Source organism: Pelophylax lessonae (genome assembly GCF_965119305.1).
Source record: "Pelophylax lessonae genome assembly, chromosome: 4".
Lineage (NCBI taxonomy): Eukaryota > Metazoa > Chordata > Amphibia > Anura > Ranidae > Pelophylax > Pelophylax lessonae.
In genome coordinates this window covers 454,010,658-454,034,442 of record NC_138771.1, presented here as the reverse complement: position 1 = coordinate 454,034,442, position 23,785 = coordinate 454,010,658, and positions in this window count along the sequence as shown.

The window sequence follows — 23,785 nt, the reverse complement described above, 5'->3', positions numbered from 1 at the left end:
GGTGCTCACTCACCCAATCAGTCTTTGGTAGAGGGTTGATTGCATCAGGCACTTGTACGCCCAAAGTATGGTCAGCAGGTAGTTTACCTTGTCGGCCAAACATGAGATAGTAAGGTGTATACCCAGTAGAACAGTGAATGGTGTTATTGTAGGTGTACATCAATTGAGGCAATAGAGTAGGCCAATCACTTCTTGTAGCAGGTGGTACTGCTCTTAACATCTCAATTAAAGTTTGGTTCATTTTCTCGCAGAGTCCATTCCCTTGGGGATGGTAGGCTGTGGTCCTGATTTTCTGGCAATTGTGAAGTGTACACAGTTCTTTGAAGAGTTGCGACTCAAAGGCAGATCCCTGATCTGTAAGGATTCTCTCCGGGCATCCATATGGCAATAGGAAATGTTTCCAGAAGGCATCTGCAGTTGTTTTAGCGGTCAAGTCCTTGACAGGTACGGCTACAACAAATTTGGTATAATGATCAATAATGGTCATGGCGTATGTGTAACCTGAGCGACTTGGTTCCAGCTTCACATGGTCAATTGCAACTATTTCTAGCGGTGTTCGGCTTACAATGGGATGTAAGGGTGCTTTTTGGTCATGTTTTTCATTTCTTCCAACAGCACAGGTGGAACATTCTCGACACCACTTTTCAATGTCTCCTCTCATCCCAATCCAATAGAATCTTCTACGGATGGTAGCTTCTGTCTTCTGCACGCCAAAGTGTCCTGATTGGTCATGATACATTTCAAGAATGATTCTTGCATCTCGGCGTGGTATTAAGATTTGGTATAGACGATCCCAGGTAATTGGGTCTAAAGTTCTTCTTAATAGTAGGCCCTTCTGTAGGAAGAGATGTTTTCTGTGTCTCCAAAGTTTTGACAATTCTGGATCAGCATTTCTTCTGCGAATTCTTTCAGGTGTTCTTCCGCTGGTGAAGAAATCTTGCAGTTCTCCCAACACTCTGCTTTCATTTTGCAGCTTGATCCACCTTTCTTTGTCCTCTTGGGATCTTGGATTCACTTGTTGTTGAAGGTTAAGAACTTTTCTTCCTTTGATGGTGATAATGTCTTGTTGGGCAAAATTTTTGTAAAAAGCTGGCATTTCTACCTCTTCCCAAACATCTTCCTGTGTAGTAGGGTCTTCTTGGGTAGGCAGACGGGATAATGCATCCGCATTTTCATTTGCTTTTCCTGTTCTGTATTTTATGGTGAAATCGTAGTTAGCTAGGCGTGAGGCCCATCTTTGTTCCAATGCTCCCAACTTAGCGGTATTAAGATGTGCTAGTGGGTTGTTATCTGTGAAGGCCACAAATGGTGTTGCGGCAAGGTAATCTTTAAATTTTTCTGTAACAGCCCACACGAGTGCGAGGAATTCCAATTTGAAGGAACTATAGTTTTGGTCATTTCTTTCAGTACCTCTAAGAGATCTACTAGCGTAGGAAATAACTCTTTCTTTTCCTTCTTGTACTTGCGACAGGACAGCTCCCAGACCTTTCTTACTAGCATCTGTGTAGAGATGAAATGGCTGCTGGTAATCTGGATAGCCTAGGATTGGTGGTTCTGTTAACTTCTTCTTCAGGATCTGGAAGGCAATTTCTCTTTCTGTGTTCCATTCAACTGGTATTGGAGACTTTTGGTACCTCTTAGGATGTCCTCTCAGAAGTTCTAATATTGGCCCCGCAATTTGGGCAAAATGAGGAATAAAGCGTCTGTAGTATCCTGCGAAACTGAGAAAACTCCTCACTTCTTTCACTGTAGTAGGAGTAGGCCAATTTCCGACTGCGGCTATCTTCTCTGGATCCGGTTTAACACCTTCAGAGCTTACAATATGCCCTAAGTATTTGACTTCTGACTTTAGTAGATAGCACTTAGATGGTTTGACTTTGAGTCCATGTTTAATGAGGACTTGAAAAACTTCGGCCAAATGTTTCAAGTGATCTTCATAAGATTTGGAGTAGATGATGACATCGTCTAAGTACAACAGGACGGTTTCAAAATTTTTGTGTCCTAAACAACGCTCCATTAATCTTTGAAAAGTTCCGGGCGCATTGCAAAGTCCAAAAGGCATGCAGTTGAACTCAAATAGGCCCATAGGAGTGGTAAATGCAGTCTTCTCACGATCTTCAGGTGCCATTGGTACTTGCCAGTATCCACTGGTTAAATCAAGGGTAGAGAAGTAGGCTGAAGATCCTAAAGCTGTCAAAGATTCCTCTATGCGTGGTAAAGGGTAAGCATCCTTGTGGGTGATTTGGTTAATTTTTCTGTAATCCACACAGAATCTGATGTTACCATCCTTTTTACGGACAAGAACTAGAGGTGCAGCCCATGGACTATGGCTGTCTCTAATGACATTGGAGTCCTTCATCTCTTGGATCATTTGCTTTACTGATTGGTACATAGTTGGTGGTATAGGCCGATATCTTTCCTTGATCGGTGGGTGTGAACCTGTAGGGATGGAGTGCTTGATGATATCCACTTCTCCATAGTCTGTAGAATGCTTACTGAAGGCACGGTGAAGCTCCTTCAGAATTTTTAGTACTCCCTCAATTTGGTTTGCTGGTGTGGAAGCTTCTCCCACATGAAGTTCTTTCCACCAGGATGTGTTTACATTTTGGTCCTGTGGGTTCTGTCTCTTGGTAATTTGCTCTGTGGTAGCTGTAGCCACACTGATGACATCTTGAAAAGTGACTTGGATTAGCTGTGCAATAGGACGGTGTTTTGTTAGTGTTACACTGCTATCACTCAAGTTTAGGAGTCGTATAGGCACTTTACCTTCAGAGACGGTTACTAGGCTTCTTGCAGCTCTAACTAGAGGATAGTCTTCAAAAACAACAGGCTCTACCAGGGCTTGGTAGTCTTGACCTTGAATTCCGACTACAGCTCGGCACCACAAGAGAGTTTCGGTGTTGGGTTTGAGGACCACAGGTTGCTTATCTCGGATGCGGGCACAGCAAATTTCTCCTTTTTCGTTGGTGAATCTCTGTTGCGCATTTAGTACACGGATGGTTTGTTGGATCACCTTCTTAGAATCAGGAGAGGCAGTAGGCACTAACTGGTGCAAGGCTTCTAGCATCTCAACATAACAGTTCCTGAGGACATTCATTCCTAGGACTATTGGAGGGTTAGGGTTATTGTCTCTGACTCGTACCACAATAAGGCCTTGTCGAGGTAGTGTAGTTCCTCCTACTTGAATGGTAGGTTCCCAATAACCATGGACTGGTACGGGTTTGCCGTTACTGGCTATGAGACTCAGCCAGGATTCTGGAGGCTGGGTAAGCTGATTTTGATCCCAGTATTTTTCAAAGGCTGCTTGTTGGATAGTGGTGACTTGGGATCCAGTGTCAACTAGGGCAACAAAAGGAACTCCATTTATTTGAAGTGTCACTTCTGGACGGGATCCAACGTATCTTGGCATCCAGTGGGGATCTTCTGGACCTATTGGTTTAACTCCCGAGGGGTGGTCCTTGGCCTCGGGGGTTTCCCTGTTTAACTGCCAGCAGGTTGCTTCTGTATGGCCTGGCTTGTGACAGTACGTGCAGATAGGCCGCTTAGGGGTACTAGTGCAATCAGGGGGGCGTCCGCCAGAATTTCTGGAATAAGTCTCTCTATAATTAGAAGGGAAGAGTCTTCTGGACACAGGTTTCTCATCCTCTAGCATTAATGGTTTCTCCCATTGTTCCAAATTTTGGTGGACTTTCTCCAGACTTTTAGTCAGGAAATGGACTTGCTCAGTCAAGGCGGCAACTGCGTCAGGAACTGGAGCTTGGGTTGCCTGACTGACTATAGGTAAAGACTTTGCAGGGGTAACCAGCTGTGATACAGGCACTTCAGCAGATCTAACAGGTTCTGTTGGTGGGCTTTTTCCCAGTATGCTGATAGCTAATTCTTTAAAATCTAAGAAGGTAGCTCCTGGATGTTGGGCGGCTAACATTCTTAGTTGGCTCTTTAGATTGTCTGTATTGACGCCTTCAATAAATTGTTCTTTCAGGGTTTTGTCCTGATTCTCTGCCTCACGGGGGTCTACTTGGACAACAGCTCTAAGGGCTTCCTGCAAAGATAATGCAAAGTCTCTGAGTGACTCACCAGATTGCTGTTTCTTGCTGAAGAACCTCATCTTGACCTCTGACATGGTTCTGGGTTCAAAGGTGGTGTAGAGACGTTCAAAAATCTGCTCCATGGTCTTTCTCTCTGAGCTCAGCCAAGATTTCACTTCTCTAAGCGCAGCTCCTTCCAATTGCGCAAGAAGAATCTCCATCTGTTGCTCTGAGGATACAGGGTACAATCTGAACACAGCAAGAATTTTTTCTTTAAAGTCCCTTAAAGTATGAATTTCTCCAGAATATCGTGGGAACCAGGGGGCCCCAAAATAATAAGGCATGGTTAAAGGCATTAAGCTTGGTGCTGCAGCAGTTGGTATTGCACTGCGGCTGATGCAGGGGGTCCGCTGAGGTCAGGCTGCACGTCATCTTCCTGCACAGACATGGTGACAGCAGGTGAATTATAGTTAGGTAAGTCAAATGCGTTTTTAGACACTTTTTGTGCGGTGTTGCTATGGGCAACCGCTGTCTTGCGGGTGTATGGCCCTTTAAGAATTTAATGCCGGCTGAATACAATGCTGCAGCAAAGTTGATTTTGGGTCTCTGGCAGCGTTCCTGCTATTAGTGCTCCTTATAGTTAGTAGAGGCAAATGACAGGTTGCGATTACTGCTCGGACGGCAAGCAATGCGATTATTTTCTCTTTTGCTTGCATGCAAAGTCTCGTGACTTCTGGGGCGTGCGCTTGTCACACTCTCCTCCCAGGATTGACACAGCAAAGGTAAGGCCAGACAATTTTGCATAAATGGGTGGCACCAAAATTTCCCGCTCTTCAGGGGGTGTCACTAACTTATCCACAGTGATGGCGCAGAAATTTTTGAACAAGAAGGTCTCCGGCAGCCATTTTAAGTGAATAGAAACAGTCAATTCAAACACAGCAAGCAGTTTTGTTGACACACAAATGTCTGATTTTCTCACTTTGGATGCTGCGATTTTTATGCTGATAACTGGAAAAACACTCCATGTGACTTTGAAACAGTTTAAACAGTTCTGTGGCCCCACACAGTGTGCAATAAGTAAACAGTCTCTCAATAAAGCAAAGGGGCTTATTCTGATGCAACAGTCTTTTAGATAAGGCGCAGGGGTTAATATCCTGTTCGTGACGCCAAATTTTTTTATGCGACGAGCCAGAACCGCAGGGGCGACACGTGAGGTGCACGGTGGGCCGATGAGAGACAGAAATAATACAGTTCATCGGTTTACTCACGGTTAGCAGAAAGCCTCCCTGGGCTGGTCGCACAGTGAAGAGGAAGACAGCACGAAATCCTCCGGGGCACGCTCTGTGATAGGGAAACGCCAGCCAAGATGGTGGTTGAGGTGCCCGTGATGACAGGGGTGTTTAGAGTGCTTGTGGTGGCTGGGTCCCTTGATGGTATTTGTCGTGACGCCAGTACCGTTAATGGTGGTACAACCAGTTGTAGTAGCAATAGTGAAGAATGAGGTAGACAGTGGTAGGATACAACTCACAACTTTTACTGTGACTGGTTTTGATTGCAGTACAAACATCCAGATAGAATACAGTCTCTGGGTAAATAGAGGAATTCTGCTTATCCACTGTTAATAGGTTTTGGTAGGTCTTGTCTCAGGCTGTGGTTCAGTATAATGCTTACTTGTTCCTGGTCCCTTTAGAATCCAGTGAAATTTGGTGAGGTTGCCAGTGGCTAAGGAAATCCTTCACCTTTATTCTCAAAGGTCTTGCTGCCGTTTGGTGGCTTTTACCCTTTGATTTAAGCAGTTCCAATTTGTCCCTTCTCTGGACTGACCTTCTGTCACCTTCACATTCTCCTCTGTACACTCACTTCCTGAACTGAACACTGACCACAGATAAACCTGAGCTGGGATAGATATCCCAGAGTGGTGCTATCCCCATCTTGTGGTGGGAAGTATGAAGCACACTTGACCAGCCTATGAACAGGGATTGACAAATGACAAATGCAAAATGACATGCAATATAGCGATGACAAAGAAGTAATACATTTGCAGTTCCCACGTGTGATGAGTGGGACGCTGCACACAGACCCACCACAGACTGTACTGTGTGCACACCACACTCATTTCGGGTGGCACAGGCACAGTACCTGGCATTTTAAAAAATATTTTTTTTTTTCTCTGTCATAATTGCAGTGAGTGCTGTGTCAGGTCCACAGAGTGCACTGTACCCACTGCAGTGCACTGCCCACCACTGATATATATACGGTGGCACAGCATCTTGTTGCAAATTGAAAAAAAAAAATATTTTTTATTATTGCAGTTGCCTGGGCTGCCAGTGACTGTCAGGTCCACAGAGTGTACTGTGCCCACTGTAGTGCCACTGCGTGCCCACCCACCACTGATATATATACGGTGGCACAGCAGCTTGCAAAGTAAAAAAATATATATTTTTTTATAATTGCAGTTGCCTGGGTGCCAGTGACTGTCAGGTCCACAGAGTGTACTGTGCCCACTGCAGTGCCACTGCGTGCCCACCCACCACTGATATATAGGGTGGCACAGCAGCTTGCAAATTAAAAATATATATATTTTTTTATAATTGCAGTTGCCTGGGCTGCCAGTGACTGTCAGGTCCACAGAGAGTGTACTGTGCCACTGCCCACCCACCACTGATATATACGGTGGCACAGCAGCTTGCAAAGTAAAAAAATATATATTTTTTTTATAATTGCAGTTGCCTGGGTGCCAGTGACTGTCAGGTCCACAGAGTGTACTGTGCCCACTGCAGTGCCACTGCGTGCCCACCCACCACTGATATATACGGTGGCACAGCAGCTTGCAAATTAAAAATATATATATTTTTTTATAATTGCAGTTGCCTGGGCTGCCAGTGACTGTCAGGTCCACAGAGAGTGTACTGTGCCACTGCCCACCCACCACTGATATATACAGTGGCACAGCAGCTTGCAAATTAAAAATATATATATTTTTTTTATAATTGCAGTTGCCTGGGCTGCCAGTGACTGTCAGGTCCACAGAGTGTACTGTACCCACTGCCCAACACTCCTATAGGGTGGCACAGCACCTTGCACTCATAGTAAAACACATTTAAAAAAAAAATGACAGGCAGAGGCAGGCCACCCCGCAAGGGCCGTCGTGGTCGTGGTGCTGTGATTTCCTTAGGCCCTAGAATAATGCCCAGTGTTCAGAGGCCACCACAGACCCTGAACTCAAAAAATTCTGAGGACATAGTTGACTGGCGGGCACCCAATCGTCTACAGCTACCGCTCGGAACCTTAATGCACCATCCTCCTCCAGCTCAGCTTCGGGCACCTCTCAATTTACCACTCGCCAGCCCGCCGGCACCACCACCAACAATAGCACCACAGCCGCTTCACTTGATCCGTCAGAGGAGTTATTTTTACATCAGTTGGAAGAAATAAGTGATGCGCAACTATTAGTGCCAGAGGATGTAGATAACAGGGATATGTCTCAGTCAGGCAGCATTATACACATGGACGTACATTGTGATGATGATGATGTTGTACCTGCTGCTGCTGCCTTTGCTGAGTTGTCAAGTGAAGCGGCTGATGATGACGATGTGTCTGTGGATGTCACCTGGGTGCCTGCTCGAAGAGCAGAAGAAGAGGGGGAAAGTACAGATGGGGAGACAGAGAGGAGGAGGAGACGAGTTGGAAGCAGGGGGAGGAGGTCATCGCAAGGAGCTAGTGGCGCAGTCAGACAGCATGTAGATTCGGCACCCGGGGTCAGCCAGACAGCACGCCAATCAACGCAAGCTGTTGCCACCACCAGAATGCCGTCCTTGCAAAGCTCAGCAGTGTGGCATTTTTTTTGTGTGTCTGCCTCTGATATCAGCGATGCCATTTGTAACCTGTGCCAAAAGAAACTGAGTCGTGGGAAGTCCAACACCCACCTAGGTACAACTGCTTTGCGAAGGCACATGATCTCACATCACAAACGCCTATGGGATCAACACATGAGTAAAAGCAGCTCACAAACTGAAAGCCACCATCCTCCTCCTGGTCCAGCATCTTCAGCCACGTCAACCACTGCTGTCCTCCATGCCCCCTATCAACAACCCGCCTCTCACCTTCAGCCAGTGGCGTACCAATGGGGGGGAGGGGGGCAGCCCGCCCCGGGTGCCACGCTCTGGGGAGTGTCAGCCGGTGTCCTGCCTGTGTGTTCAGACAGATCCCGCAGTGTGAAGGCAGCTGCAGTGGCAGCTCCTTCAGTCCGTGCTGCTAGCGGGGGGCGGAGCCGCGGAGGGAATAAGGGGGTGGAGCCGTGGCGGGAATAAAGGGGCGGAGCCTCGGCGGGAAGAAGGGGCGGAGCCTCGGCGGGAAGAAGGTGAGTGCCCATTGCCCAAGTGTGTGTGTGCTGGATAGGAGGGGGATAGGGCTGCTACATATAGAGGAATTCATCTTTCTCTATTCTGTCTGCAGCTGCTTGCTGAATAACTGATTCTCCTCCTCTCCCTCCTGCAGGAAGAATAGGGAAAGATCAATTCATCTATATGCAGCTGCCCCATCCCCCTCCTATACAACTTCTTTTGCTGACCCCCCCTGTTCTTTAGCCCCCCCCGATGCTCTTCAGCTCCCCACAGTGCTTTCTCCCGCCCCCCAAGTGCTCCCTGTCCCCCCCAGTGCTCTCCATCCCCCTGGTTTTCCCTGCCGCCCCCCAAGTGCTCCCTGTCCCCCCCAATGCTCTCCACCCCCCTGGTTCTCCCTGCCCGCCCCCCAAGTGCTCCCTGTCCCCCCCAGTGCTCTCAACCCCCCTGATTTTCCCTGCCCACCCCCCCAAGTTCTCCCTGTCCCCCCCCCAGTGCTCTCCTTCCCCCTGGTTTTCCCTGCCCGCCCCCCAAGTGCTCCCTGTCCCCCCCCCCAGTGCTCTCCACCCCCCTGATTTTCCCTGCCCGCTCCCCAACTGCGGCAACACTGGAAGAGGAGTCTGAGGAAGAGGAGTCAGAGGAGGAATGTGGCTTTGAGGAGGAGGAACACCAACCACAGCAGGCATCCCAGGGTGCTCGTTGTCACCTATCTGGTACCCGTGGTGTTGTACGTGGCTGGGGGGAAAAACACACCTTCAATGACATCAGTGAGGACGAGGAATTGGACATGAGTAGCTCGGCATCCAACCTTGTGCAAATGGGGTCTTTCATGCTGTCATGCCTGTTGAGGGACCCTCGTATAAAAAGGCTGAAGGAGAACGACCTGTACTGGGTGGCCACGCTACTAGACCCCCCGTATAAGCAGAAAGTCTCTGATATGTTACCCAATTACCGGCAGTCGCAAAGGATGCAGCAGCTACAAAATAAGTTGAAAAGTATGCTTTACACAGCATATAAGGGTGATGTCACAGTCACAGCACAATGGGAATCCAACAGGGGAAGAGGTGAAAGTAATCCTCCTCCTACCACAACCACGCCGGCAAGGACAGGACGCTTTACAGACGTCTTGTTGATGGAGGACATGCAGAGCTTTTTTAGTCCTACGCATCACCACAGCCCTTCGGGGTCCACCCTCAGAGAACGACTCGACCGACAGGTAGCAGACTACCTTGCCTTAACTGCAGATATCGACACTCTGAGGAGCGATGAACCCCTTGACTACTGGGTGTGCAGGCTTGACCTGTGGCCTGAGCTATCCCAATTTGCCATTGAACTTCTGGCCTGCCCCGCTTCAAGTGTGCTGTCAGAAAGGACCTTCAGCGCAGCAGGAGGTATTGTCACTGAGAAGAGAAGTCGCCTAGGTCAAAAAAGTCTTGATTATCTCACGTTTATTAAGATGAATGAGGCATGGATCCCGAAGGGACTGACAGTGGGGGATGCATTTGACTAAAAAAGGCCTGGTGATGACTGAGATGCCTTGGGCTAAAAATCATTCTCTGCATGCCGGATGACTTACGTGACATCTCCGCCACCAACTGCGGTTCAAGCCGCAATGTTTTAGTGCACTTTCTGCCTTGAAAACCTCAATTTTTCAGGCCGCTGCTAAAGCAGCGGCTGCAACAATACCTACTTTTTCATGCATGTGTACATGCCTAATTTTTCTGTCCTCTGGTGCTACACTGTGGCTGCAAAAAAATAAAAAACAAAAAAAAAGGCACATACATGTGTCAATTCCCCTTTGTGATCGTTACCTTGTCGTGGTGAAGGGGCTTGCGTATCACAATGAAGCGATCACCTCTAGGAGTGTGTTGGCACACCCCAGATGATAAGGTCATTGCTTCATTGTGAACAGACCAAAAGCGATCCGCGGGATAATTTTTCATAGAAAAAACATTCATTTTCTTTCATTCTTTCTGCAGAGTTGGGTATTTTTTGGCCGCGTTACTGAATGCTCATGAACAATGGCTGTAGGCTCATGCGTCCTTTTGCGGAGGTGACAAACCTGGTGGTCAGTCGAACCCAAGACAGCATCATCGACCTCATCCCATATGCGTTTTTTCTGGAGCGTGCCCTGCGAAGAGTACTGGATCAGGCTGTAGATGAACATGAAGAAGAAGAGTTGTGGTCCCCATCACCACCAGAAGCAGCCTTGTCGTTGTCAATTGCTGGACCTGTGGCAATGCAGAGAGAGGAGTCTGAAGAAGAGAAGTCAGAGGAGGAAGGTGGCTTTGAGGAGGTGGAATACCAGCCACAGCAGGAGTCCCAGGGGGCTTGTTGTCACCTTTCGGGGACCCTTGGTGTTGTACGTGGCTGGGTGGAGGAAGAGACCTTCAATGATGTCAGTGAGGACAAGGAACGGGACATGGCTAGCTTGGTATCCAACCTTGTGCAAATGGGGAGTTTGCGGTTGTGCAAATGGACTGACTGACTGACTGTTAAACGGGGAGTTTGGTCTGTCAGAGTTTGGTCTGTCACTGTGAAGCGGGCGTAACCCTTACACTACTTGACCAATACAATATCATACCTGATCGTATTCACACACTGGATGTTTTAAAGCACGTTATTCCAAACAATTTAGGAATGTTAGGTGATTTATGCCCTTTATGGATCAAAACCCGACTCTGCGTCAACTACGTAATTTTCCATGGGAGTTTTGCCATGGATCCCCCTCCGGCATGCCACAGTCCAGGTGTTAGTCCCCTTGAAACAACTTTTCCATCACTATTGTGGCCAGAAAGAGTCCCTGTGTGTTTTAAAATTCGCCTGCCTATTGAAGTCTATGGCGGTTCGCCCGGTTCGCGAACATTTGCCGATGTTCGCGTTCGCCGTTCGCGAACGGCGAATTTTAGGTTCGCGACATCACTATTTCTACCTTGTGCTAATGCTGTCTTCAGGATACAGGCACTTTGCTCCATATCTTTTGGTCATGCCTACAATATAAGTTCATTTTGGGAACACAAACTTTCTGACATTACCATGGAATTTTATCTGGAGGTGCTCTTTCTACATTTCACCTGCTTTTATATCTGCTCTTGACAAGCAGAAAAAAATCCCTTTTTATCCACCTTGTCAATGCCGTTAAAGTGTGAATTCCCCAAAATTGGAGATGTATGGACCCACCGACGGTTGGACAATGAACAGCAGTGGCAATTTTGCAAAGCGTCGTACTATTGGCAATATTTTCACTACTCGCATGACTATGTTGCATACCTGACAGATATTGCCCCTCAAGATTATCACACGCAAGTCACGATTAGTTCACTCCCTCTGTTTTGGACTCACAGTTTTTCCTTTTCTAGGGTCATTCTTCTTTCATGTTTCTCCTCCACCTTGTCCCCATAGCACTTCCCTGTATTCTGTTTCCTATCTTTGATTTTGTTTGAGAAAACTGTTCTTTTAGCTTGTGCGTAGTTGTTTTTTTTTTTCTTGGACCTACAACTACGTGTGTAAATCACAAGGCTGAGTCATCTGACCCTTGAATGGAGTTTAATTTCTCTATGTCAGAGCCTGATATTCGTTTACCCATGATTTCCATGTCTAATGTGAATTGTTCATTGTGTGGGTAACCTAAATTCTGGAATGCATTTTTTTCCCCTCTGTTTCACTATGTATCTTATCCTCTTTTGCAGGATGCAATAAAACTTATAATAAAAAAAAAAACTAGATGGTAATCATTGTAGTTGAAGACATCACCACCACTGTCCACTGTTTAATGCTCAAGGAACCCATTTCAAACACTCCAGAGGAACCCTAGGAGCTCACAGAATCCTGGTTGAGAAAGGCTAGCCTACAAAATTGAAGGTTCTGACATCAAACTTATACAGGACTTGTAAAAAATCATTGTTTTTAGGGGGGCTGAGTTGGAGTTCCAGATCTGGCTGCAGGTAGGAACTGGTATACGAAATCATCATTCAGTTAAAGTTACACTCTGTTAATAAAGGGTTCATGTAAGGTTACAAAGACATGACAATTTAATGTAAGTGTGACCATTTTTTTGCTAGCAGTGGAATACCTGTTTTAGAAATTGTTTAAATGATCAGTCCACCTCAAAACCCATATTTCAGTTTCACACAGATGCTGCAGAGATAAACCACCTGACAATTTCTTATATTTATTTTGAAAGATGAGATCAGCAATTGAGTTCCTTGATCTTTATACTTGCGGCACATTATAAAGGGTTATCACCTTTCATTCTGGATTTTATAAATGTCATACTATGGAGAATTCTGGAGTTGTCAAGGGTCCTGGTTGAGCTGGTTGGATATACTTTCATGAGTCATATATGCCTGATTACAGCCTTCATCTTGTAAGCGCATTAGCGTGATATGCTCCTCAACACGGTGGAAAGAATATTATTTAGCGGTGGAAGATTCTGTCCTTGAGCACCATTATACACACTTTCGGACTCTGTATTATTTAATGGACTCTGTGTTCTATTGAATTTATTGTATTTAATTTGGAGTCACTTTTTTATTTATCTGTTTGATTGCATGATCACTTGATTAGTCACTATTTGATAGCTTATTGCTATCTCTTTGAGATGCTATTCACCACATTTGTTTGATTACATATATCATTTAGCGCAGCTTTACCCTTTTTATTTGTTACTTTGGTGTTTCCCACTGTAGCTGCAGCTGTGATTTAATTCAATTCCTCACCCTTATTGAATTTTGTGTTTAGCGCGGTTATTTTATTACACTTTTTTATACTATGGAGAATGCCACAGGAGGTGCTAGAACTTCCACACGTAGGCAGGAAGACCCAAAACTCTCAGACGGACATGGATAGAGTCATGAATTATAGTAGGGAGGACCCTTTTTTAAAATATCTAAGACAATTAAAAAAAAAAGAGCTGACATTGTATCACTTTTTGGGTAAACTGACCCTTTAAATATATTAATCTTCTCAGTTATTATAGTTTTGGGATATTCAGAGACCATTCATGAAGCATAGAATAGTTTCAGGAATTCAGATGTAACAAAAGCCAGATCACAAAACTCTAATTCAATTACATTACTGTAACCTGACTATGCTAACATACAGTACAGTGCACAAGAAATAAAAAACCTTATATTCTAGAATCAAAACCATAAACTAGACTATGCAATTCCCCAGGCTAATTAAACCTATAAACAGAAGCCTCTCCCAGCTCTTAATCAAAACATTAAGTTGCATTTTTAAGACCCACCCGAGTCCATCAATTTTATTCTTTTTCCACTGGAAGTAGAAATCGGCCAGGTCTACTGAAGAATTATTACTGGCTAAACAAACACAACCTTGGATAAGGAAGTGATTGAGAAAGTATGGGGGTGTCATTTTATATTCCTGCCATGTAAAATAATTCAATCTTAAGGTTTAAAATGGAAACTATGTTAAACTCCTACATGGCCATGGGGGAGAATGAAGTTGTATTTTATTACACAGGTTACATCTGACATTTTGAAAGTATTCATTTTCTGAAATGGTAACGTTTGACATTTTCTACTTTACCTTCAACCATGGGTTTATTGGACATTTATAAATATTAACTTTTTCAGCTGAAGATGTTCTAATAGAGTAGGTTTAAGATGAGATTAATATATTTTCTGAAAGATGATCTGGAAGCAATTAGCCGACTCTAGCCCTGAGATCCGTTTTGCAGTGTGGGATAATAATATTCCGTTGGCTATTTTAAAATGAATTGTTAAAAAATGTGGTTTACTTCAGTTACTACATACTCCAGCATATTTTGGGTTTACCCTAAAAGTAAGTCTGTATTTGAAAATGGTGTAATATGTTATTGGTTACAAAATCGCCATCATTTTACGAGCTGTGCAGTTGTCAATCAAATAATTGAGCACTCCACATTAGTGATAACTTAGGAGTTTCTTTAAAAGCAGCTGTATGGCTATACAGCTACTGTATTTCTGCCTAAAATATAAGTACAATGGTGTGCGGGAATCCAAAACCAGCAAAGTGCAACACAAATGAATAGGAAATTGTAAAGAAAAAAGAAAAAAAAAGTCTGGGAGTTCTGTTTGCTACATTAGGCATGGAGAACTCTACAGGATACCTCAGACTGCATACCATTGCCTGCATTCTTTGAATGGGCAGGTGGGGATTTACAGTTGTAGCACCCTCTTGTGTGTGTGCTAGTTGTTAGTATAGGTTCATAGTGTAGGTTTATTAGTGTAGGAAAATTTAGTTTAGCTCAGGGCTAAGCCTGAGCTGTGAATCTGGGTCAGAGTTCAGTGAGTCAGGACTGGATGACTGATCCTGACAGCTCCTCTGGTGCTTTCCTCTGGTCTAGAAGGTTGTAGAAGCTTCTAGAGCTAGTGGGTGGAGGTTAGGAGGAGCTGTTTGAAATAGTTATGAGGGCCTTAGCCAATCCCGCGTAAAGTGGCTGGCAGGGGGCAAGTTTTACCTCATAAATAGTCATGAGCCATGCCAGCAGGGGCAGTTGGGGGGAAAATGGAGATATAGTGCTGTGGCCTCTGGGGTACCCCCTAGTCTTGGGGGGGGTTACCTTGGGCCGAGACTCAAGTGCTGGAAGGATTCTGCCACAACACCCAGCGGAAGCCCTTCCTGGAGGCATGGGAGAAAGTAAGAGAGAGCAAGTAGAGCAGCACTACTGGGGCCTTACAAGGGGGGTGATTGCCACATGTAGCCAGCTCTCCCTGAAGATAGCATTGTGCCATGTCTTCATCCCTTCCCTGGTAGATCCCCTGCAGAGGAAAGTTAACCTGGAGGGCTAGTGTAAGGGGCAACCAGGTGGGTTGGCAGTGCCTGAAGAGGTGGTACTAAGATCAGTAGCCACAGGAGAGATTACTGTGTTCTGCTACACAACAAGGGAGTTTGAGTTCCTGCCTGGAAAGGGCTATTGCTAAATCTGGCTGTGCCTGTCAGATCGATTTCAGTGAGTCAGCTGGATTCTGCAAGCAAGTAAAGTGGAGGAGGAGTCTCAAGGAGGCTGTATATAGACTGTGTATAGGAAGATGCCCCTGAAGGTGTTGCCAAAGTTTTGTTGCTGAAGCCATGTGGGCATCCCATAACCTCCCATCCCCATCCAAGTTATTAACCTTCAATAAACCACAAAAAAAAAAGTCACAGACTGTTCTCTGTCTCTGGAGTGCCTGGCTGTGCAGGGTGGGGGATCCCAGTTCATCTGCAGCTTTTAAGGGGTGCGCTACACAGTAGTACTGCAAAGTATAACAGGGAGTATAACGGAGAGCAAATAAATGAAATATCTGAGCCCCTTAGTGACCATAGCGAAGAGGATAGGAGTCATATAGGATAGGAGAGATACATTTTGTAAGATGTTAACAAGAAAATGACAAGGCCATGTGCAAGTCAATGTAGTCCTGATAGTCATGGACCCTAAGAGGGGACACATCAGCAGTGTAAATTAAATCAGTCCTAAAAAGTTCATAGGTCCATAAAGTGGATGGATGACGAGAGCTATCCTCAGGTTAGAGCCAGCTCTGTGAGGTAAAAACAAGGGGAAAGAACAGGAGGCGCCACCTGAGTATAGTATTAAAAGACAGTATTTATTGAAAAGATGAAATATACTTACAGGATAGAAGTGTAAAACATGTCCATCAGATGTGTGGGAAAGCCACTTGGATCTGTCCTGTGGACACCGCACTTTGCCAGGGAACCGCTGCAGATGGATATGGCCAAAGGACGGTCCACACTACTTCTTCATCTACAGCGGTTCCCTGGCAAACTGCGGCTTTCCCACACATCTAATGGGCATGTTACACTTCTATCCTGTGAGTGTATTTTACCTTTGCAATAAATTCTGCCTTTTAATACTACGCTCAGGTGGCACTTCCTATTATCCCCCCTCATTTTGTAAGCTGTTGTTGTCCATTCCAGACAGAACCTGGGCTAGTTCCCATTGGCCCTTCACTATTGCAAACTAAATTTATTGTTAAAGTGTATTGAACCCTAACAATTAACTTCTCTTATTTGCTCTCTTTTAGTATGTAGTAAGTATAATACCATTGAAATAGTTTTTTACATACTGTATGTTCAATAGGTGCACAAAAATAGCTGTTGACCCTGCCAAAAAACTCCTTATTGTCCTACTATATATTCTGTGCACTCTGCAATGTTTTCCTATAGTAGAGTTATCAGCCCTGCCCAGATTACTTTTGAGAACTACATCCCCCCCCATGTTAAGATGATATGTGGGAGGTAGATATTCTGCAGTCTAAGGATGAAAACATTGCTCCTCCATATCAACAATACAATTTGTGAGTGTTGTCATCCTAGTACTGGAAGTATGTTACTGGCAGGACCACCAGATAATAATCAAGGTATGAAAAGCTTTAAATAAAGAAAATTAATGCAACCACCACATTTAGGCTACATTCACACCTGAGCGTAGCGTTTTTCGCGCGTTTTTTACCGCGATTTTACCGCGATTTTTGCGGCGTTTTTTACCGCGATTTTACCGCGATTTTTACCGCGATTTTTGTGCAGGCGTTTTTAGATTGAATAGAGATCAATGGAAAACGCCTGTAATCTGCCCAAAAAGAAGCTCATGTACTTTTTTGAGCGTTGGGCGTTTTGTAAACAGCGTCAAAACGCTCAGATGTGAACAGGGGCCATTGAAATGAATAGGATTTGTCTTGTTGGGCGTTTTGAGAGCTGATCCTAGAGCAGAAAAACGCCCCAAAAACGCCCCAAAACGCCTACATGTGAACGGAGCCTTATGGGCTGGTAAGCTGTAAAATGTTACATATTTGTTTTTGGATTTAGATGGTAGTGGTCAAATTGTTTGGAAATCAACCTTAGCAAGGTTGTACAGCATAATATATTTTTACTATTTGGTTTCATATATTTGCTTCCCTGTGCTGAAACTGGTGCCTTATAAAGGTCTTTTCTGCATTGCAAATTGTTGTAATAATAAGGGAATTATGTCTAAGGCTTGCTTACAGGAGAAACATCAGCTCCCTAATTCTGAATTTTACTGCTATATACAGCTTACACACTATTTACGTTCTCTACAGTCCATTTCTAAACTTACTATATCCACTCCGATGGAATATCTATGCCGGTCCTATGATAAGCACACTGGGCATATCTCAAAAATATATGGTATTCTCATCTCCTTCCCCTGTCAAACTGTCCTATATGCAGAAATTGGGAACAGGGCCTTCACTCCACTTATGAACTCGAAGACTGGTTCCAGATGGCCCAGAATGCCTCTAAGTCATATGTCAACACCTCATTAATAGAGGCCAACTTTAAGATTTTTATGTGCTGGTACATGGTGCCGACAAGAATAGCTGCGTATGCTCAGGGGGCTCCGGCGACATGTTTTCGTGGATGTGGTATGCGGGGCACGATTCTATATTCATGGTGGACCTGCCCTAAGGTAAAGAGATTTTGAATCTGGGAATATAACTTAATTTATTCTCTCGCGCAATTTAACTTGACCAAATCCCCCGAACAGGCTCTGCTTGTACACTCCTCGGTACAGGTGCCCCACAGGGCCAGGAAATTGGTGGCATTCATCTTTACGGCAGCCAGATTGACGGTAGCCAGATCATGGAGGTCCCCCACCATTCCGTTTGATCTAGTTAAACACAAGCTAACCTGGATCATGCTTAATGAGCGCCTCTCGGCCACCCTTTTGGATAAGCGTCCTCAATTTGAGAGAATCTGGGAACCCTGGATCCAATATCTATCGGTTTCTTTGTAGTCTGAGCCCACTCGAGCCCCCTCAGCTTAGTCAGTTTAGTCGACTTGCACTGAACTTGTCCACTCTTGGACTGGTATCTCTCTCTCTCACTTCTTTTCTTTGCTGTTCTTCGTTTTCTTCTTCTCCTTCTATCTATTCCCTTCGCTGTCCCTTTTAGTCCCCTTTTCTTTGTGGTTTAGCCAGGATACAATTTAATTTTCAGCAGCCCCTGTTGCGTTGCCCGCCCCCTTGCCCAAGTTCCTTATGATGTTTGAGGCTGGGTGGGGGGGTGGACGATGTACACCCTTCCGGGTCTCTCCGGACGGCAGTTTTTGTTAGGGTTGCCAAGTGAACTGGACTTTCAGGTTGCTATCTATGATGGGAACAGTTATTTGTATGGTTAATTGCATAGCGAATGTAATGTACTCCCATTTTATCATATCTGCCTTTCCCTTTTCCACAGACCCTTTGTTGCTTGTGTTATTTATGACCTGTTTTTTCTGCTTTGTTTATCTTTTGTTTGGTTCTGATGGTGATTGTTTCACTTTTTCTGAAAACTTAAAAAAATTGTTGCAAATGAAACTGGTGCCATGTTATACAGTATACACAATAATTATGGCTCTATACTCCATTTGGAATACAAGTATAGACCCATATCTAGGTATGTACAAAGATCACAGTGCACATACGTAGTGTGGAGTCAACTCCTCCTGTAAAAGAGAAGTATGGCCAAAGCTTTATTGGTCATACTTCTCTTGTGGGTCACAGAAGTGCACTTAGTGCTGGTTCATGATGTGATCTGGCTGAGATCAGTGCAATAATGATTTACTGAGCTTGGCTGATTAGCACTATTTCTTTTTCTTTTTTTAAACATACTTGGTGATGGTGATGGTGATGTCACACAGTTCAATTGCCGGCGTGAGGCGTTATTTTGCCGAACTGCGCTGTGCTGATAAAAACGACTGCATGCAGTACTTTTTTCTGCATACCATGCCCACATACCACAGCAATGCAGTGGTGTGAATTAGGACCATAGGAGACAAGACATTTTGTGACTGCATTGGAATAGCCCCACCCCTCTAAGGCAGTCCCATTACATCTGGTTTTAATCTCCCATTACTTGTGCTCTCCTGTGACCCAGAATCAGCCGACAGCAGCTAAAGTCTGTTGTCAGCTGACATCACAGAGCTGTTTCAGGCTCTGTAAGGATCCCGACCATATTGTCTAAATCCATTTAGCTGCCTGATTGACAGCTGACTCTGGCTCTCAGCGAGTGGCTAAGAGCTGAAACCAGCTGATACAGCCCCTTTTCCAGCCCAGCACTGACAGTCACCGCTCTCTGTTTGGAGTGGACTGAGAACTGAGCATTCAGCAGTCATGTAATTGCTCAGTTATTGGGCTTAGAGCCACTGGTGGACAGCTTCAGCATCAGATCTATGCTGCAGCATGAAGGTGAGTATAGCTGTTTTTATTTCTTTTGTAAACCTCAAACTTCCAGGGGTGTAAAGTACAGGTCACACAGTGAAGAGATGGCAATAGGAGAGTGCGGAGTAAATGATGATGATCGGGGGGGGGGGGGGTGGTCAACAGAGTAGAGACACTGGGGTTGATTTACTAAAACTGGAGAGTGCAAAATCTGGTGCACTATACAGTATATAGGCGTATATCTTTTTCTTTTTCATCCTGCTGATGAACCAATCCTGACTGGATCACATTTGGCACTTTGGAGTTTCCCTTCATAAGAAGATGTAACACGTGCATTTGACTATACTATTTGGTCCACATGATCCGGTAAGAGGGTTTAATACTTGGTGTCACCTGGTGGTGGAAGCTCCACGTTTTATTATCAACACTTAATTGAACTAGCTGAAGTTAGAAACAAATTGACTACTGTGCACAGCTGCACCAGATTTTGTATTCTCCAGTTTTAGTAAGTCACCCCCACTGCGTGTAGGTTCTGGTCCAGATTGAGACCCCTTCCAGTGACAATCAGGGTCTGGCCAAGTACATTTTACTACTGGCCATGTAAAAAACACTTATTCAGTTAAGTTAATTTGCTAAGTGAGTGGAGCATGTTCACCTTGCAATGTAAATTTTCACTTTGGAAAGAAACGTTCATTTACCTTAGTGAAAATTCACCATGCAAAGAATGACCAATAACATGCAAGGATTATTAAAAAGCAAGACGTTGGCACCCTTGGATAATTAAAATCAGCAGAACTTCTCATAACTAAGAAAAGTGAATACTCCCTTTGTAAAATCCACCCCACTGTGTAGGGATTCACAACTAAAAAGAAGTAAATTATAACCCGGTCTACATGCCAGTAGGAAAGGATGGGTCCTAGAACCCATCTGACCAACATTTATTATTATTCGGCTCCTAAGTCCTAAAAGGCCTTTATGCATCTACATAGTTTGTATGAATGGTATGTCTGCTCCTGGCCCTTACATCTGTACATATGCTATTGGAATGCAGCCATTGAAATTAGGGTGGAAACATGCTAGTTACCAATTGCATTTAGTCCTATTGTAGAATGTCTACCAACGCATATTCCCTGAGGAGGTTGCTCAACAAGCAGAAGAGGGAATAGTAAAAACAGATATTGATTTAATAATTGCTGATCTTCTTCCAGCATGAGGAAACAGTGCTCCTTCCCACATACGTCAGGGTGTGGTGGGGTGTGAATCCCATATTGGAACATACATACTGCAATGTAAGCATAATGGTATATGTCTGTGTTATGCTTAAAAGTTTTGACAGTTGGTTACATCATTACAAAAGAAAAAATAAGTATTTTCAAGCAGCCATAATAGCCACCCCCAAAATGTAATCTCCTTTTTTGTGTAAGTGCCGCTGTCTCTGTATTATATACCTGCTTTGAAATGTGACTGCATTTTCCCAGCTCCATTTGTTTCTTGATATGGTATGTTTCTTCCCCTTTGGTTAATGCCTTCAATATATATATATATATATATATATATATATATATATATATATATTAATCCCTGCTTGGAACTCACACCACCCAGACCTGCTAACACTGTACTCTAATAGCAAGCACTAAGAAAAGAAGTATAAAAGTGTAGCGCTAATGTGAAAAATTGTGAAAACTGAATAACACTTAAATTCTAATAACAGTCTATAACAAAAACGTGCTTGAAAAACGTGAAAACATATATGAAATTTTGCAGGTAGAGTTGGGCAAACGGTTGGCCTGTGCATGAGTCTGGGTCAAACATTGGCTGTTTGCCCATTCGACAAACACCCGAATTATCGGGGAGTTCGACTGTTTGTTCGGCCTGCCAAATGACCACAATGCAATACCCCTCCGCACAGTGCATTGGAAGCCCTGATTGGCTTAAGCAATGAAAGCTGTGACCGAGCAGGGCACATAGCACTGTCAGAGCCATTATTGGACACTGTGATGATGACTCTGTCCAATCATGGCTCACTGCTCTTAGTCCCACCCCACACTATAAAATGCTCTTCCCATTGCGGCCTTTTGGAGTGTGATATTGGCGTGGCGAGAGACAGAATAGGGCTCTGTTTAGTGCTACTAGTGAGTTAGTGTGCTATACTGTGCTATTGTGATTCTATTGTGAGTGTAAAATATCATTTTAGTGTGAATCTAGTGATAAAGCAGCGTGAGTGTAGTGTGACTGTTCATTTTTACTTTAGTGACACTTCAGTGTGAGTCTAGTGATAGTACAGTGTGAGTCGTGCGACCGTTCATTTTTACTTTAGTGTCATTTTATTTTGTCAGGGCAGTTTTTCTGCAGTATATTTCAGTGCAATATTGCAGGTTTACCACAGTATATTTCAGTGCATTATTGCATGTTTACCGCAGTATATTGCAATGCTTTACTGCAGGTTTAATGCAGTATATTTCAGTGTGTTATTGCAAGTATACTGCAGTATATTGCAGTGCATTATTGCAGGTTTACCGCAGTATATTGCAGTGCATTATTGCAGGTTTAACGCAGTATTTATCAGTTTGTTATTACAGGCTTACCACAGTAGATTTCAGTGTGTTAGTGCACATTTAACGCGGTATATTACAGTGCGTTACTGCACGTGTAGCGCAGTATATTTCAGTGCATTATTGCAGGTTTACTGCAGTATATTTCAGTGCAGTATACAGTATATCAGTGCATTAGTGCACATTTATATTGCAGGGTGTCAGTGCACTTTTACTGCAGTATATTGTAGTGTGTGAGTGGAGTATAGCTATGTAGAGAGTACTCAAGTTAAAGTGCACCAAACACCACTTTCCCTTGATTGAAATGCATCCACGTACACATTTCCCTATCTTTATTACATTTTGTTAATAACCCCCCCATCATGTCTGGGAGGCCAACAAGGAGAGGCAGATGTTCCCATGGCATTGTGAGGGGGCCAGCAGCATCTGTGTCCACAGGCAAAGGTGAACATGGTCTGTCCTCAGGCAACACCCAAAGCCCAATTTTTCCACACCTGTTACTTCTATCCAAAGTCTGTGAAAGAGGCCCTAGAATGTATCCAAAAAATCTCTAATCTTGATCTGAGTGCACTATATTGTGACCTCATTATACAGACTGGCTCCCCAAGCGCTTGTTTACAAAATGCAGAGAAAATGTCTTTTTTTTTTTTGGCTTTATAAATGTCATTATTGCTGCTACAGGTTCTCTACACTGTACAGATGTGCCACTTTACAGGCAGACTAAGGGGGCATTTTTATTGTTATTTCTCATTTTTATGGTTTCAATTTAAGCATCGGTAAATCACTTAGGACAAAGGGAGGCGGCAGCACTGCTCCAGGTGATACAATAGCTGTACTGAAGATCTGGTGCTGTAAATCACTGCTCATTTAAAAATGATGTTTTGTACAAACTTTGTGTTCATTGATACATGTTCCTCAGGGCAGTACCCGGACCCCCATACTCTTTATATTCCCAATTACTTGCATATAAGCCTTCAAAATGGGCACTTTTGATTTTTTTCCAATTCGGGTCCCATAGACTTCAATGGGGTTCGGTATTCGGTTTCGAACGTTTGTGATGTTTGCAAGTTCTGCCGTGTACCGAACCAGGGGTCGTTCAGCCCACGTGCACCATCAACCCAAATGATAAGGGGTCAACACTATACACAAATACATATGTGGACCCTTAACAGCTTTCTATATCAGATGATGTTCTCTCAGGATCCAGCCGTGATGCGCCACAATCTGTCACCCGCTGTGTCCATTGTTATTATTATTCATTTTTTTTTTTTTACATACTGTCATCAGTCAGTGTCCCTGATCACTGCCACACCAGTTATATGATGACGCTCTACTGTAGGGGTCTTCAAATTATGGCCCTCCAGTTGTTCAGGAACTGCAATTCCCATCATGCCTAGCCATGTCTGTGAATGTCAGAGTTTTACAATGCCTCATGGGATGTGTAGTTCTGCAACAGCTGGAGGGCCGTAGTTTGAGGATCCCTGCTCTACTGTATTGGTAACAATGTGAAAAAAAAACAATTTTTGTTCATTTCTTAATTTTTTTTTTAAATTGTGACAAAATATTACAATTTCAAAAAACTTGCAATACCTCTAATGCCCCTTTCACATGGGCTGTCCGATCAGGTCCGCCTGTTAGTTTTTCAGGTGGACTTGATCGGGCCCTCAATTTTCCCCTTATGGGGTGGCAAATGTCAGCAGTGACATG